General features: G+C 37.9%; 1 protein-coding gene across 4 annotated transcripts in view; it reads left to right on the forward strand.

Moving 5' to 3' along the window:
• The first annotated feature begins 4,840 nt into the window (after window positions 1–4,840).
• PLA2G4A (phospholipase A2 group IVA) overlaps window positions 4,841–18,343 on the forward strand; it is a 159,332-nt gene continuing 145,829 nt past the window's right edge. For 3 of the 4 annotated variants that reach the window (XM_059904193.1, XM_059904228.1, XM_059904212.1), the window contains exon 1: window positions 4,841–4,916. The gene's annotated coding sequence lies outside the window, so the exon portion shown is untranslated. The remainder of the gene's footprint in view (window positions 4,917–18,343) is intronic. The other variant, XM_059904202.1, reaches the window with a different exon arrangement.

Below are 18,343 nucleotides of genomic sequence, written 5' to 3' on the forward strand. Positions count from 1 at the left end.
CATGTTCAATTAAAAGAAGAATAATTAACACGGGGTGGGGAAGAGGAAGGTGGGACAAATTGGGAGATTAAGATGGACATATATACACTACCATGTGCAAAATAGATAGCTAGTGGGAACAAGCTATAAAGCACAGGAAGGGCTTCCCTGGTGGCGCAGTGGTTGAGAATCCACCTGCCAATGCAGGGACACGGGTTCGAGCCCTGGCCCGGGAAGACCCTACATGCTGTGGAGCAACTAAGCCCGTGCACCACAACTACTGAGCCTGAGCTCTAGAGCCCGCATGCCACAACTACTGAAGCCTATGCACCTAGAGCCCGTGCTCCACAGCAAGAGAAGCCACCTCAATGAGAAGCCCGTGCACCACATCGAAGAGTAGCCCCCGCTCGCTGCAACTAGAGAAAGCCCGTGTGCAGCAACGAAGACCCAACGCAGCCAAAAATAAATAAATAAATTTATATTAAAAAAAAGAAAAGCACAGGAAGCTCAGCTTGGTGCTCTGTGATGACCTAGATGGGTGGGATGGGGGTGGGTGGGAGGAAAGTCCAAGAGGGAGGGATTATAGGTATACATATAGCTGATTCACTGCATTGTACAGCAGAAACTAACACAACATTGTAAAGCAATTATACTCCAAATAAATAAATAAATAATGTAAAAAAAAATTAACTATTAAAAAAAAGAATAAGAGAAAATTATTGCTTCCATTTTTCAGGTCAAAAATATTGATGCAAACATATGGGTATAGTAAATGTATATTGAAGGTACAGATGATGAGTCCTAGTAGATATCTAGCTATTAAAATAGAGTTCTTATTGTTCATAAATATACTATCTCTAGATCTGTGCTTTCAACCCAACTAAGTTTTATTTATTTAAAAAATTTTTTATTTTATTTATTTATTTGGTCGTGCCGTGCAGCTTGCGGGATCTCAGTTCCCCGACCTGGGATTGAACCCTGGTCATATCAGTGAAAGCCCAGACTCCTAACCACTAGGCCACCAGCGAACTCCCATGACATCTAATTTTTAAATTAATTGTAAATATATTTTAATTAGGGTCCATTTCACGCTTACCTCTGATTAGCTTCATATTTCCAGGAATTTTATTAGTGTCTGTCAGGGCATAAAAAAATAAACTTCCTCTTCTTTAGTACAGATGGAAATGGCAGTAAGGTGGCAGTAGGGTGCTATTTGGGTGTCAGGTTTAAGATATCTTTGAACCTAATACCATGGATAACAAATTCAGCAAACATCCTTTGAACTCCTAATATGTTATGGACTTTGTGTGCCAAGAGGGTTTACTAAAATTAAGAAGGCTTGTTTCCTACCATCATGTAGCATAAAATATTTTTCCTTTAATAAGTGTTCTTACTGAAACTGAAAGATTAATTATGCTGGAAAGGGGAGTGGGTAGAGAAATTTTCCAGACAAGGTATAACTGAGCTAAGCCTTGCAGAGTAAGTAGGGTTATTTTAGTAGAATTTAAGGGAAAGGTGTGCAAGGAGATTAGTCTCTGTGGTAGTCTGAATGAAAGATGAGAGTTAATTAGCTGGATGTCAAAAAATTCACAGGTGAGAATTACTTTCCTTTTCTTTGATTAGGGTGTCTTACTAACTTGATTTTGTTAATACATAAAGAGAGGAATGACTCATATTAATTGTATTCACAGACAGATAAATAGTAAGAATACCAATTTATTGTTTTACTATCACTATAGTCGCATTATGAACTAGAACATGCAAGTGTAGCAGTGGAAAAGAGGGACATATTATTATAAGTAAATTGGTTAATTGGTGACCATTGACAACCTTCCTTGTTTCTATCTGCAATCTGGATTAGATTTCCCCGTTCAGCATACCATGCTGGCTAATAATTTTCATTGGATGTATGGATTTAGCTACCAAACAGCAGTACCTCATTCCTCAAGTCAATAAGTTTATGGGAGACAGATCACTTTCATATAGTTAGAATACAGGATAGGTGAAGTGGAAGCAGTGAAAAAAGACAATAGAAAGCAACTGCATATAGAGGAAGAAAAATCAATCATGAAAACTTCAGGTTTTTCTTTTCTGCTTTTTAAGCCATGGGTTTTGACAAGTAAGTAGTCAAATCTGGCCAGTTGTAGTTAATCTGGCCAGTTTTTAGGCCATTCCTTTTGCTTAATTATCCAGTGCTTAAATTAGCTTATTATCCTCCGTCTAAATTTTTGAAAATATTGATAATTAATGGTAAAGGGTCTGAAACTTATTGACTAGCAATAATGCACAAGGTGGGATTGGACTCAAAGAGGCTGCTACATACTCAGTTTCAGATGGGTCCTACCTGTATTCCTTCTCCTAACAGATCTTCTTTATGGATAGGCCTGGAAAAGAGGGGTCTTCCGACCAATTCATCCTACAGACTGAGGCAGGCTATGAAAGCAGGGGCTTTCTTACCTAAGGTGGAGATACTTGAACTAGTAGGCTAATGTTGGAAATATTTTTGGAGGAATTAGGACAAAGTGAGGATAGTGAATCTGAATAGGTATCACTCATCTAGGGGTCTATGTAAACAATGAGATCATAGGTAGGGAGCCAAACTGAACTGAATGTGGGCAATGGGAGGTGGTCCGGATATCCGTTCCAGAGAGGGAAAGACATACCTGCAGTAGATTTTATTCACTATAAGGATGGAGATAAGTCAGCCCAATTTAGTAAGGCTGAAAAGAGGCAAATATCTCCTCATATGTTTTAACCCTAGCCATAACATATCCTGAAATTCTCTTTGAAAGTATTTAATCAAAACTTTTTCTTATCTTTAACAGGTTACACACTATTGGATATCCCCTCCAAATACTGAGCTACAACTTTTATTATCAAACTGACCCGAGCACTGTGAAGCTGCTTTTCAAAGGAGTCTTTCTTCACCAGGGTCTTAGGATGAATGTGCCCTGCAAAACATATTCTTTCTTCACCTGGGGAAAAAGGTAAAAAAAAATAGTAGTGTGCTCTCTGTTCCTCTACTTAGCACACTTAACCTTTCAGAAATTCAGGATCTTCTTTGGAAAGAAAACAATCTTGACTTCCTGAGACACCACAGGCCTTTTTTAGGAAGGTGAGATTGATAGTATAACAGGTTAAATTTATAGGAGAAAATCAAGACAAAAAGGAGTTGAATTCTGAGCTACAGAAAGCAGATAATCCAGAAGATTTAATGATGGGGTCTGCAGAAATTATATTCTTTGAAAATGTTATAAGAGAGATAGGAGAGGGGCTTCCCTGGTGACGCAGTGGTTGAGAATCTGCCTGCCAATGCAGGGGACACGGGTTCGAGCCCTGGTCTGGGAAGATCCCACATGCCGCGGAGCAACTGGGTCCGTGAGCCACAATTACTGAGCCTGCGCGTCTGGAGCCTGTGCTCCGCAACAAGAGAGGCCGCGATACTGAGAGGCCCGCGCACCGCGATGAAGAGTGGCCCCCGCTTGCCACAACTAGAGAAAGCCCTCGCACAGAAACGAAGACCCAACACAACCATAAATAAAATAAATAAACAAATACTTTAGGAAAAAAAAAAGAGAGAGAGATAGGAGAGTGTGCTCAATGTTAGATTAAAGACAAAATTAGAAGATCCTGTGTTTGAAAAACAAGATACACTAAATTAGTGTGTCAGTCTTTAAAGACACTAATTTTTTTGGTTTGTTTTTGTTTTAAAATTTTATTTTATTGCAGTAAGAACAATTAACATGAGATCAACCCCCTTAAATTTTTAAGTGTACCCCATATTATGGTTGACTATAGATATAATGTGGTACAGCAGATCTCTCCAACTTCCTCATCTTGCTTAACTGAAACTTTATGCTCACTGATTTGTAACTCCCCATGACCCCTTCCCCTCAGCCCTTGGTAACCACCACATTTTAAATTTTTTATATTCAAATATATTTAGTTGCTCAGAGTTTGATATTCAGAAAAAGCTAAATGTAATGACTAATTATTATGGTGTTCATATTAGCTACAGATTAATAGTAAAAAGTTAAATTAAACAGTCACATTCTTTTTTTTTATACATGAAATTGATTTTAGTAATATAAGTAATATAAGTTTTTTTGGCTGTGCCCTGTGACATGTGTTATCTTAGTTCCCCAACCAGTGTTCGAACCCATGCCCCCTGCAGTGGAAGTTGGAAGTGCAGAGTCTTAACCACTAGACCACCAGGGAATTCCCAGATCATTTATTCTAACTTTGCAAAAACGAAAAACAAAAAAAACCCTCAAGTTTCTGTTATAATTCATAGTTAATTGCATTATAACATCTCATGGATGATTGATAAAGAATAAAAAGAAAGAAGTCATCTTGTAAAGACACTAATTGATTCTTGCAGAATTTGGATAAATTTAAACAATATACCTTCTTGGTTACAGTGATATCAGGTATTTGAATTTACTTAGCATATTTCTAATTTAACCTGATTTGATTTTTCCCCCTAAATCTCAACATATGTATTACACTCTCTAGTATGCTCTGGGTTATCCATCTTTTCAATTGAGTTCTTACTTGTTTGGAAAAAAAGGAGGAAGCAGTAACTACTTAAGGACAAGAAGTATTTTCAGACACATGCATACATAGACTCCATGTAATTTAGGACTGTTTAACTTACATATTATTTAAGCGTGTTTTCTGACTTCAAACTCCTAGTTCTAATAAGTAAACATGTACATTTAAGATTTCAGCTGCTCTGAGAACAACGCTTTTCCTCCCTTCCTCCTTAATTCCACCTTAACACATCTGCAAAGACGAAAGGAAACCAGCTCACATTTTAGCCCCTCCTACCAAGGATAAGACTTGAACTTCTCTGTGGTCCCGGGCTGAGAAAGGATCCTGACAGAAAGCTAGAGGCGTAAAGGAGCCTGAGGAATCTCATTGTAACTCTGGGAACTGTAAGCAATATATTTACTCTTCCCTCGCTCGCTCCACTTCTCTCTCCCGCCCTCCCTTAGCTTTTAGTTTGTATCTTGCTTGGAAGGAAGAAAGGACGAAGGGAAGCCTAGGATTCACCGCTGTGAAAAGTCTGCATGTCCTCTGAGTTTTGAAATGAGATACAGATCAGGGACCTTAATTTCCTTCTAAGAAATGCCAGTTTGCTTTCCGGGGTGTAAATGCACTGTGGAATCCGACGATAAGGATTTCCTTCATGTACAGCGCCGAAAGAAAGCGAACGTTCAGAAAGGCAGTAAGGGGGCTCTACTTAGCGCTCCACGTGATGCCACCCGGTGGTTGCCTATTCCCATTATTTTTTTTTGTTTTGTTTTGTTTTTTTGTTTGTTTTTTTATTTTTTATTTTTATTTTTTTTAAACATCTTTATTGAAGTATAATTGCCTTACAATGGTGTGTTAGCTTCTGCTTTATAACAAAGTTAATCAGTTATACATATACAATATGTTCCCATATCTCTTCCCTCTTGCATCTCCCTCCCTCCCACCCTCCCCATCCCACCCCTCTAGGTGGTCACAAAGCACCGAGCTGATCTCCCTGTGCTATGCGGCTGCTTCCCACTAGCTATCTATTTTACATTTGGTAGTGTATTCCCATTATTGAACAGCTTGATCTTTGACAGCCCTAAGGATCTTTAGCGAAGAAATTTATCAACTAATTTAAGGTTTAATTAAAAAATAGTCATTTCGGTTACTTATGCAAAGCATTCCTGGGTATTTAATGTGTGGCAGTGTTATGCGAAAAAACAAACAACACTGAAAAATTAATTGTATACTGACTGGTATTCTGATTCGTCCTTCTAAGTTATTTGACATGCCAGGAGAACAGAGCTCGAAACAAGATATTGGAAAAGATTTGCTCAAATAAGAAAGCTAAGTTTTGAGTGTGAATACTATTTTAGTAATTTTGTATTGGAAGCATTTGTAAAAAAAAAAAAAAAAAAGGCATTTGGATTTGAAATAATAGTGGTTTAACTTAAGTTTCCTATAACTTGTACTCATTTTAATCTTAAAATTAGTCATTTTTACCTCAAAAACTAGGACAAGAAATGCTCTTTATGTTGGTTGATGATGTAAGCACTTATTCATCTAAGGCAGATGGAGAATACTAGAGGCGGACCATTTGGATGGGTGTCATTCCTAAGTTATGATATTTACATATATGACCCTTTGGGTTCAAGGAGAATTTCTGTTTTGTTTTGTGTCTGTTTGTTGCATAAATTTGGAATTGTAGCCTAAGAGATGTTTGCAGGGAATAGTAGTGAAAGAAACCTTGTTAAGAGTTTTAAAATTATGTTCTAGAGATCTCTAGACCTTTCCAGTCAAGTTTGATATTGATATTAAACAACAGGTATTTGTTTCTTTCAGTGAGCAGAGGAAGAGTTAAATTTTAAATTAAGCAATAATTGTGAAATGCATAGAGAAGTGTTTAATCTGATTTGCTCAAAGCAGCTTTACAAACTTCCTGTAGGGGAAGCACATTTTATGGGATAAGAAACTATGAAACCTATTTAGTAATTTTCCTTGTCCCAATTAAACATAAATGAAAAATATCTCAAAAGTGACTTGCAATGTTAAAATGCTTTTTTTTTTTTTTTTTTACATTTTACGTTTGTCAGTTTCTTACTAATAGTACCTGATAAAGGTCATCCCACAGAGATACTTTGGCCTGTGTAAATTTTTAACCCATCAGTATCATTCCTAGTGTCTCTGCTTAGAAAGCAAAGTCATAAAATGAAATCATTTGCATTTAAAAAAAATATCTTCCAGGAATAAAAAAGAGGAAGACAGAATTAGCTGTTTCCTTTTCCTCTTTTATGCCTTTTTATTTACCATCAGTTGTTTTCTTCCTCTTGCTTGCAGATTTTATAGCGTTAGTTATTCTCAGCTTCTTCTTTTTTGTTTGTTTATCACAGACCCTTTTACAAATCTTATGAAAGCTGTAGACTCCTTCCTAGAATAATGACACTTTTGCTCCTCAAACATGCACAAATTTTGAAACACCTTTAGGAATTTCACAAATCCCCCAAAACGATTCATGTCGTGTGAAAACATAGTATTTCTTAGAATTTCGGAGCTTTCTGACGATTTCAAATAATTAGCAAAATTATTTTACTTATGAGTAAAGAACTGCCTCACAGTGAATATTGCATGTATTCAGTTAGTGTTCTGGAACTCTAAGTAATTGGTGTAATGGAAAAACTGCTGCCTGGAAACCAAATGACCTAGATTTTAGACTCCACCCCGATAGTAATTAGCTGTACAATATTAAGCTTGCCATTTTTCTATAACATCTTATATTTTTTATTGCTGAATGCAATAAGTAAAACATAATAGGGAAGTAAGATACAAGTTATTTTTTATTGGATTGTGGGATGTCTATATTTGCTGCTTTTGTTCCAAAATTCCGAATGATATTTCCCAGCATAATTATGTTTTATAACATTCTTGTTTATTACAAAGATAATTCATGCTTACTGTTTAAATCCTGTTACATATAGAAATTGCAAAGAAGAAAAGGAAAATTGAACATATAGTTCCCAAAAGGGGTAACTACTTTTTTTTTTTTAATTTATTTAATTTTAGTTCACTTTAATTTTATTTTTATTTTATTTTTAATTTTATTTATTTATTTATGGCTGTGTTGGGTCTTCGTTTCTGTGCGAGGGCTTTCTCCAGTTGCGGCAAGTGGGGGCCACTCTTCATGGCGGTGTGCGGGCCTCTCACTATCGCGGCCTCTCTTGTTGCGGAGCACAGGCTCCAGACGCGCAGGCTCAGTAGTTGTGGCTCACGGGCCTAGTCGCTCCGCGGCATGTGGGATCCTCCCAGACCAGGGCTTGAACCCGTGTTCCCTGCATCGGCAGGCAGACTCTCAACCACTGCGCCACCAGGGAAGCCCAGTAACTACTTTTTTTTTTTTTTTTTAATTTATTTATTTATTTGGTTGTTCTGGGTCTTCGTTGTGGCAGGTGGGATCCTTAGTTGCAGCTCGTGGGCTCCTTAGTTAGGGGCAGATGACCTCCTTAGTTGTGGCACGTGGGCTCCTTAGTCGAGGCAGGCGGGCTCCTTAGTTGTGGCATGCGAACCCTTAGTTGCGGCATGCGAACCCTTAGTTGCAAGGGGTAACTACTTTTAAAATGTTATTCATTCAATCAAAATATTTATTGGGTAACTAGCATGCATCAGCACAGAGATAAGGAATTCATGTATATACATCTATTTATGCTTCTAGACATTTTTCTACACATACACCCACATGTAGATTTTACAAAGTTGTGATCACACTTGTTAAAAGATAAACTGAGGCATATTAAAAATTTTGAGTTCATTTGAGCAAAAATTGATTGGCATGGGGCAGTGCCCAACCAGAAGTGGTCAGGAGCACTTCACTGACATGATATGTGGGAGAGAATTTTATAGAGAAAAAGCAGAAGCAAAGTAAGGAATTTATGGATTGGCTACAGAAGCTTAGTTGGCTGTTTGTGAATGACTGTCCTTAGGTTTCAATTTTGTACTGGCATTTACCGGCTTAGAGTTTGGTTTGCTGATGTAGGCTGCAGTGGCATTAGAGTCACCTTAGTCTAATGGCCTCCTTGTTTAATTAATTTAGCACACTGCTGATGCTGTTTCATAACATGCTTCCACTCAATCATGGATTTTCTCTTAAAACATATTTTTATATTCATGCCTTATTTTATATTCATTCATATCTTAAATATTACTAAGTCCCTACTATGTGTCAGGCACTATGCAAGTGATGGCAATCTAGCCACGAGCAAGAGAGTGTGGTTCTAAGATGTAATTTTTAGTCTATGGACATGTTGTATTGGCTGATTATAAATTGCTGGATATTTAGGTGGATTAAAGTTTTCTACTATTATAAATAGTGTTTCATTTAGGACGTCAATATAAATGTTTGTATACATCTTTGTTTATTTCCTTTGGATAGATTCTTAAAATGCATTTTTCAAGTTCTAACAAAAGTTCCACTAATTACAGGTTATGAGATCATAAGCCAAATGCTTTATCAAAATTTTCTTTTCTCAGCTGTAAAAGAATAATAATAATAATAATAATAATAATAATAATAATAATTGAGTATTTGGAGGATTTAAAAAGCATTTAGCAAAATATTGTAGAGTACTTGTTATTATTTTTGCCATTTTGCTCTTGAGAAAGATTGGATCCATTTATCAGTAGTATAAGAGAGTAGAATTTCCCTAAGCCAACATTGTGTTATCACTCAAACAGAACAAACAACAAATCCAAAAACTGAGACAATTGTTATATGAAAATGGTATCTTGTTTAAATTCGCATTTTTTTTCAGGAATAAGGTTGAACAATTTTCATGGTGGACACTTGTATGCCTATGTTTACGAATTGCATCTTTCAATGTGATTTTTAAATCTTTTTTCAGTTTTAATTGCTAATATGGTAAATATCAATGGATATAACTCACATAATCAAAGGCCCTTTGGGGTCCTCAATAATTCTGAAGAGTGTTAGGGGTCTTAACATGAAAGGCTAAATTTTGAAATGGAAATAGAAATTCTGTAAACATTGCTTTTTTCAAGTTTAGAGGATTGTTCTTATTGTTTCCTGATACCTTTTCTTTAACAATGGGTGAGATGCATAGAAAAATGAAAGCAAGTCATTCTTATTCTCACAGTCTGTCAGCTTCTACAAAATTCAGGGAACTTAAAGAGGTTTCCGAGAAGAGGGCCAAAACCCTTGTAGAATCTCCCACAGCTTTAGGAACATCCAGACTTGCTTAATGCAAGAAGATGGAGCTAGAGATAGGTCTAAAGGTTACAGGATGATTCTTTTGAAAGGTTTTGTAAGAAAAATGGTGTCCATGTTTGTCAAGAACCAACTTAGAGAAAATGAATATAAGCTTTAGGCCGTTCATCTTGTACTCCTTGGCGACTAGGGCAGTGACAGTTGGGAGAACCAAAAGGTTGGTTCAGGGGTTCTTTCCAAAGAAGACATTAAATAGAGCAGATATTGTTCCTGCCTTTTGATACCACTACTTGCCTGAGAAAAAGAGATGTGCCCAAATTTTGCTACTCTTGCCACTCCGTGATTCTCAGTTTTTTGGATTCTCTGTGATTCTTAGTCTACCCTCAGAACAGTTCTTTGAAAATACAGTTTATCTCTCCTCTATACAAATATAAAATAAGCTTAAATATTGATAATTCAGTGCTCGCCATAAGCAGATTTATGAAGCTGCACCACCAGTCTGATCACTTATTGAATGAATTCAAATAGCTTTAGAGAAACTCAGCAATCACCTGTAAGTGATCCCGGTCAGAGTTTAGTAACCGCTGAGTCAAAGATGAAGGGCTGAGAGACCAAGGTGCACTCATTTTCCTTCCATTCCCTTCTTAGGGGGAAGGGAATGCACTTGTAAATCAGCTGCTCCCTTTTCCTTAATCTTCCTCTTCATTTGTTTGACTTCTGGAGTCTACAGGGAAATTTAGGTATTTTAGGTAACAGTGTTTTGAATTAGAAAACAAATATCCATAATATGTGTAATTTCAGTATTCCATAGTACGAAAAACTCAGGTATTTATAACACTCAGGTTAGTTTTTCATTTTATTATTTAATTTACAATCTGTTTTCTGATTACCTAGTTTGAAAAAAAAAATCAGAGGGACAATAATCCCTTTCGTTTGCATAGCATTTTGTGGTTTATAAAGAGATTGCTCAAGAACTATATTCCCATAATAACCATGTAGGTTAGCAGAGCAGATATTCACATTTTGTAGATGTGAAAAGAGAAGTGTTGGAAAGTTAAATAGCTTATTTAATATCCGAGTCTTATGATTTCCATTTTGATGCATTTTGTATGCTTCAATTAACTAATTGATTGGTTTATATTTCCAGTTTTGTTTTGTTTTTTTAAGTTCAAGGAAGGTTCTTTTTTTTTAAATTAATTAATTGATTAATTAATTAATTTATTTTATGGCTGTGTTGGGTCTTCGCTTCTGTGCGAGGGCTTTCTCCAGCTGCGACAAGTGGGGGCCACTCCTCATCGCGGTGTGCGGGCCTCTCACTGTCGCGGTCTCTCTTGTTGCGGAGCACAGGCTCCAGACGCGCAGGCTCAGTAGTTGTGGCTCACGGGCCCAGTTGCTCCGCGGCATGTGGGATCCTCCCAGGCCAGGGCTCGAACCCGTGTCCCCTGCATTGGCAGGCAGATTCTTAACCACTGCGCCACCAGGGAAGCCCTGTATTTCCAGTTTTGATGCGTGTTATTTAAGACTGTCAACCTCCTCCTATTTGTTAATATCAGAAAAATTATAGGGGAAGAACCAGAAAGTACACATCCTAATGCACATTTCCATATTAACTCAATTGTTCTGTTCTTATAACTGGATTACTGATTGACATAATAGAGGAAGTTGCACAAATTTAAGAATGATTGAAGAAGTAGCATATGATTTAGAATTTCTTATTTTGTAACTATTTAGAATTTTATAAAGATATATGCCACTTTAAGGCAATAAAGTATATGAACTTTAATCCAAAAATACAAAAGAGGCGTATTATGAGTTGTATAAGAAACACTAATTCTACCAACAGTTTTACTTTCATTTGGTAATAGAGCATTTTTTTAGAATATTCTGAGTATAACCTACAGAGCCTATGGTTCTTTTTGGCTCTTATTAATCCTGGTGGTTGGCATAAAGCATTTGTATCAAAATGGTTACTCTGACCTTGGATTTATCATTTGTAGAAAAAAATCATTATTATTTTACCTTTCTGAACAACCCAGTAGCTTATGGTATACCAGATATTCCTTTTCAGGAGTAAAAATCAACTTTAGTTATAACGTTGGCTTATTACACATATGTATAACTTCATAATAAATAATACATAGAAAGTCATGTTTGACTGTGATGCAACTGCACCACTAGAAACCTTAGGTCAGCAAATGGCTTCTGAATTTCAGTCAGTAAATTGACACACTTCCTATTTGCCCCATACTTTTTTTTTTTTTAAATAAATTTATTTATTTATTTATTTATTTTTGGCTGTGTTAGGTCTTCGTTTCTGTGCGAGGGCTTTCTCTAGTTGTGGCGAGCGGGGACCACTCTTCATTGCAGTGCGCGGGCCTTTCACTGTCGTGGCCTCTCTCGTTGCGGAGCACAGGCTCCAGCTCCAGACGCGCAGGCTCAGTAGTTGTGGCTCACGGGCCTAGTTGCTCCGCGGCATGTGGGATCTTCCCATACCAGGGCTCGAACCCGTGTCCCCTGCATTGGCAGGCAGATTCTCAACCACTGCGCCACCAGGGAAGCCCTGCCCCATACTTTTACATCCACAGCTTTAACAAGATAAGCAAGTTGGGCGCAGTACCTCGGCAATAAACTGGGATGTTAGACTCCGTATGTATTCTTGTGGGATTCCTGGATCTGTAATTATAGAAGAGACAATGTCTGCCTGGGTTAGTCTAGGGGCAGGAAAGTGGTGTCTTTAAGTTTTCTTCAGGTTCTCTCTTATTTATTTACTTATTTATTTATTTATTTTTTGGCCGTGCTGCATGGCATGTGGGATCTTAATTCCCTAACCAGGGATCGAACCAGTGCCCCTGCAGTGGAAGTGCGGAGTCTTAACCACTGGACCTCCAGGGAAGTCCCCAGGCTCTCATTTTTTACTACTTGAAACAAAAGGGTAATCCATTTTGTGGACTGTTTACATGTAGTTGATGCAATATTATGAAAGTAGTAAGAAAAGTAATTTAGAGCAATTAAGTAAGAATTTATAGAAAAGTACTCTGGGGAAAAGTATCTAAAGATGCATGTGGTTATGAGGATATGCTGTGTAGATTCTGGCATCTATAATTAAGATATCTTAATATCCATCAGTCCGTTGTTATTATCTACCACAAAGCTCAAACAGGTATCCACTTCCTTTCCATTTAACTGTCATGAAGAAGAGGCAGATGAGTTTAAAACTGGTTGAGGTCATGAACTTAGATCTCAAAGAGGTAACATTAGGGCATTTCATGGAATAGTCTTCAAAATCACTACTTTCAGTGTACAATAGGAATTCATGTTCAAATATAACTTCAAAGTATCATTATATCATTGATTAGTAGAAGATGCTATTAACATTTTAGGAAGACTTCTCACAGCAAATTTAAATTCTAATTTAAAGAGATTTCTTAGTTAGTTAAAAATTTAGTTGCAAAATATTAAGATGGTTGCTTATAATCTGCTGCTTGGTACTTATTTTTTGAGGTAGTGACAATGAGGGATTTATATTTAAAATATATAGAAGTCCACAATGTTTATATGAGTTTTTTTTTCTTATCCTTATCACTGACGATCCCTCTGTTGTCAATGAAAAGCAATAAAAGAATCAGTTTTGTGAAACTCATTCAGTGTTTGCAGAAAATTTTACTATCTGCTTAAATTATGTGTTGACAAGTTGGCTTGGTTGATTAATACCTTATGAGCTATTGTCACAATGAAAAGAGCATTCTTGTATAAATTACAATTTTCTGTGAAGAAAAGAATTTCTAGATACTATTTCATGAATATATGTAGCATGCCTAGGAAAAGAGTAGGAAAAATGTACCTTTTTAAATACTTAGAAAAAGAAGAGGTATTAGAAGCAATTTAGATAGTCTGTACTCTCTTTTTCACTTAAGAATTTTACCTGTTGGGTCAAGAAAAGAAAAAGTCAGATGCTAATATAATCCAGGAATTTTTGATCACTGGGCTATGTGCATTTATTCCTTCACCAGTTCAGTATGTTTTAATTAATACTAACTACATGCTAGGCACTGTCCTACATTTAGGGCACACATGGGTGAATAAAGAGTCAATTCCCTCTTGGAGGAGAGAGATGATAATTAAGCAAATAATAAACAAATAATTAAAGAAGCAAATGGACTTTAATAGTACAGGCTAACCTGGGGAGGTGAAGGATGGAAAGGTTTCCCTGCGAGGTAAAATTTAAGCCGGGATGTGAGGGATGAGAAGCCAGGTGTGGGAGGTGCCTAGAGTGAGGGTAGTGTGGCTCAGATGGGGGTTCCAGGCAGAGAACAGCATTTGTAAATGAGCCTGCAAAGGAACAACCAAGAAATCAGATGGAAAACCAGTAGTTAGGATGATGCCATGGGAACAAAGGAGGGAAAGTGCTTCCAGAGAAACAGAGGATAGGAAAGTGACGACCATATTTGAAAACTTGGAGGTCATTAGCGGTCTTTTTTTTTTTTTTTTTTAATATTTATTTATTTGGCTGCGGCATGTGGGATCTAGTTCCCTGACCAGGGATCGAACCTGGGCCCCCTGCGTTGGGAGCACGGAGTCTTAACCACTGGACCACCAAGGAAGTCCCTCGTTAGTGGTCTTGATAAGAGCAGTTCCAGTGGAGAGGTGGGGACTCAGTGAGATGGCAAAAGGGATAGGAGTGGAGGACTCTGGGGACATGGATAGGTACAGTGGGAACAAATGGCCCTTTAGAGAAATCTGTCAGTGAAACCCAGCATAAAAATGGAGACATGGAGGGAAAAGGAATATGGAGTTAAGGGAGACTGTAACAAAGCTAGCCAATCAGATTTTCCAGTAGAAGGTAAAGGCTGATGATTCAGAAAAGAAAGGCATTGGGCTTCCCTGGTGGCGCAGTGGTTTGGAGTCTGCCTGCTAATGCAGGGGACACGGGTTCGAGCCCTGGTCTGGGGGGATCCCACGTGCCGCAAAGCAACTAGGCCCGTGAGCCACAACTACTGAGCCTGCGCGTCTGGATCCTGTGCTCCGCAACAAGAGAGGCCGCGATAGTGAGAGGCCCCGCGCACCGCGATGAAGAGTGGCCCCCGCTTGCCACAACTAGAGAAAGACCTCGCACAGAAGCGAAGACCCAGCGCAGCCAAAAATAAATAAAATAAATTAAAAAAAAAAAAAAAAAAGGCATGGCCGTCAGAGGGAAGTACTTGAAGAAGATAGAGGGATTTTGCGTCTAGAGAGCCACGTGTGGGGCTAGGTCCGCAACACAAGGAGGAACTCTGCCTCCTTCGTGCCAGGGAGAAGGAGAACCCAAGTGCCTGGGCAGAGGAGTTGCAGATTTGCTGGTGGGAAGATGGGAACTTCCCCCTGGTGCCTTCTGTTTTCTCAGTGAAGGGAGATGAGGTCACAGCCAATAGTGAGGGTGGGGTGAGGCGAGAGACTTGAGGGGGAGAGGAAAGTCTTTCTAGCGTGGGACTTCAAGGGCACCAGAAAAACTTAGAAAGGCGTTGTGTAGTGGTGAGAGCCTCTTTGAGTTCTGAGAATGTAAACCTAAGATTAAAAACCAGTCTGCCAGTTTAGGTCGTTTTTCTCCAGCTATGTTTAAATGCTAGGAGCAAACCCAGAGAAGCCAGAATGGCTGAGTTTTGCTAGAGTGGGTTCTTTTTTTTTTTTTTTTTTTGAGTGTGAGTTTTTAAAGAAAGAAAATCTGGAAACCCTTAAAATGAACAACCAATACACTAAGCAAACAAAACAAAACACCTAAAACAAAAATGCGTAGAAATTCATGAACTTGTAGAATATAGATCCTTTTATCTAGGATAATTATTAACTAGTAAGGAACAGTCACAAATTGGCTTGATTTCCAGCATTTAGTCAGCAGGGATTCAGTCTTTGTTCCTTTCAAACTCTTGGTTTCCTTGCCTAGCCAACTGCTAGGCCCAGTTCTACACTTCAGCGAATCTCAATGCCTTTACCTGTTCCAGGAGCCATCATGCTAGGTTCCATTTCCTTCCTAGTTGCCAGAATTGTTTTCAGTTCTGAATGTTTAACCGTGGCCTTGCCTGCCTTTCTTGGATATCTAGCTAAGTTCTTGTGTAGAGTTTATATCTTACCCCTCCACTTTGCCTACTTTACTCCTGCACTAAGGCCACCTTAGTGCTGCCTGAAAGACAGTGCTTTGTAGACTTGGAACCATTACAACTCTGCAATGTAAAGAGGGCTGAAACATTCAGTAGTAATAATCAACCATCGAAAAAGAGGGTCTTTCTTTTACAGCTCTGTTAGCAGGATATTCTTTCTTCAACCTGACAAAAATCCTTCATTTTGCAACTAAAAGTCATTTCCTTCTTTTTTTTTCAATCTTTAGAGTTTTAGAGAACAGCTGGTTATCATGATCACCATAATCAAACATATTTTTTTTTAAGAACTAAAACAATTTCATTGAAATACGGACTCTCGTATTTCCTTGAAGTTTAAAAATATCTTGTTTTAATAAATTTTTAATTCATCAGCCATTTCTCATAAATCCTTCTACTGAAGTGCTTTAGTTTTACACTGTGGATGGCCAGGTGCTTCCATGAATGGAAGCAGTGAGTCTGTGTGGCTCAGGCTGGGCAGGGAGGTGGGGAGGGGAAGCTCCTTGTGATCAGATGCACTTGAGTTTGCTTCTGGCTCAGATGTTTCCCAGATGCGCTGCCTGGCACTCAGGAGATGCCTCTATGTCCTCCTTCCCTCCCCACCTCAATAAGACATGTCTATCATGTGTTGGAAAGTCATCCTACACTTTATTCCTGGTTCTGCCCATATTTCCTTAGGCTGTGGTATAGATATAGTTATCGAACTTCTTCCTGTCCAAAATGAAGGGGAGAGTGTAACATTGCTTTTGTTAATTTCCTATTTTTACAAAACCCATTGAGGTGTTATATCTCATCAGCAGAAGCTCAACTGAAACATTCTTACAGATTTTATTAATATCCTTGGCACTGTTCTCCACTGTTGATCAAAGGTTGAGGAAATGTATATTTCACAATTTGGAGCAAATGAGTATTTCTAGTTCATTTCAACCTGTGTTTATTATATGTAACACCTAAATATTCAGGTTGGGCTTACATGTTTATTATGGTGCTAGCAGAGGTAGATAGTACAAAAATAACTTAGTTTTCTGTTGCTTTACCCTTTATAGTGCTGAAAGTTCTTCTGTCTTAAAAAATTTTACATTGAACTTTAGACTTGCATAGATGTACTACTCCACAGAAGTAGAGAGAGAAAACCCTTCAATGCATACATTGAGACCGTTTAAGAGGTCTACTACACTGCATAGATTCCATGCATTTCAATATAATTGGTTTCCTTTGTAATCCAGAGTTTTTATTTTAAGAACTTTACAGTGTCAGACTATATCATGGGGCGTGTAGGCTTCATCAGACTGCCAAAGGGATCCAAGGCATAAAACATATTAAGAACTCCTGAGAATTTCCCCTCAAATGCATACTTTCTATGTACAGAGTTCTTAATCCTGCAAAAGACTGAATTTCCTGTTTATTTCAAAAGTGAATTGCCATTCACAGTGTCTAGAAGCACGTTTCTAAAACTTCTTACAACCTGAAAAAAGAATGATGAACTTGAATTCCTATTGTACATTACACAATCCAGGACTTGTAGAATGCTCCTGTCATGGTTAGTGGTTTAACTTCCCAGTAACCCATGAGATGGGTGGGTGTACAGTGCCTCTGATCTTCCACAGCTCCTGCTATTTTTTTTGTCATTTTTTTCCACTTCAAGATCATAGTCAACATTCATATTTTAATTACAAGATCAACCTCATGGGCTGCTTGAAATAGTTATCATGTTAGTTGAGAAGTAAAACAACTTCAAAATGTTATAACTCACCCAGTAATAAAATGGCTCTCATGAAACACTTAAGCCAGCATGACGGTTTTCCTGGGGGTTTTCCCTGGACTGTTTTCTTTAGAAAAAGATATGGCTTTCCCTGCTGTGGCAATCTTGGGTACGTCATAAAAAGAGGCAGCAATTAAGGAGGGAGTGGAACCCTCAACAAAACACAAATACTCCCTAGGGGAGCATATTTGCAAACCATCTGGTCTGGAGAAAGAAAGTTGCAGAAGTAAATGCACTTTTCAAAGCCCATTCCTTTTCCTGGCATTTTGTGCCACATTGTTAGGTATATTTCAAAAGCCTTAACACTGATACCTCTCCATTATCAATTTCTTTTAAGTAGAAGGTAAAACATTTTCCACTTTCTGAAAATGAGCATAATAAACACTTGTCAATGTGGTATTATTCCGTAGTGGTCTGTGTGGGAAGAGGAATTTTTAAAAACAATCCATGTTGCATTTGTAAGTCAACATCTTATAACTATGATTCACATCTAGAAAAATCTAAAAGATGAAAATGGCTCTTTTTAAGCTTTATTTGACCAATCACAGAGAGAAATTCAGTTGTTCATTTCCTTCAGATTCATATCTTGAGCCTACTTCACACCACCAGACAATAACTTGGCCATTTGGTCAAACTAAATTGTATACAAATGCTCTTTTAATTTTGGCTAAATTCCCTTTTTAGCCTAAGTATGCTGGTTGGGGATGGCGGTGGGGAGAGGAGAGGGTGTAAAGAAAGGGC

Source organism: Balaenoptera ricei, chromosome 1, assembly GCF_028023285.1.
Source record: "Balaenoptera ricei isolate mBalRic1 chromosome 1, mBalRic1.hap2, whole genome shotgun sequence".
Lineage (NCBI taxonomy): Eukaryota > Metazoa > Chordata > Mammalia > Artiodactyla > Balaenopteridae > Balaenoptera > Balaenoptera ricei.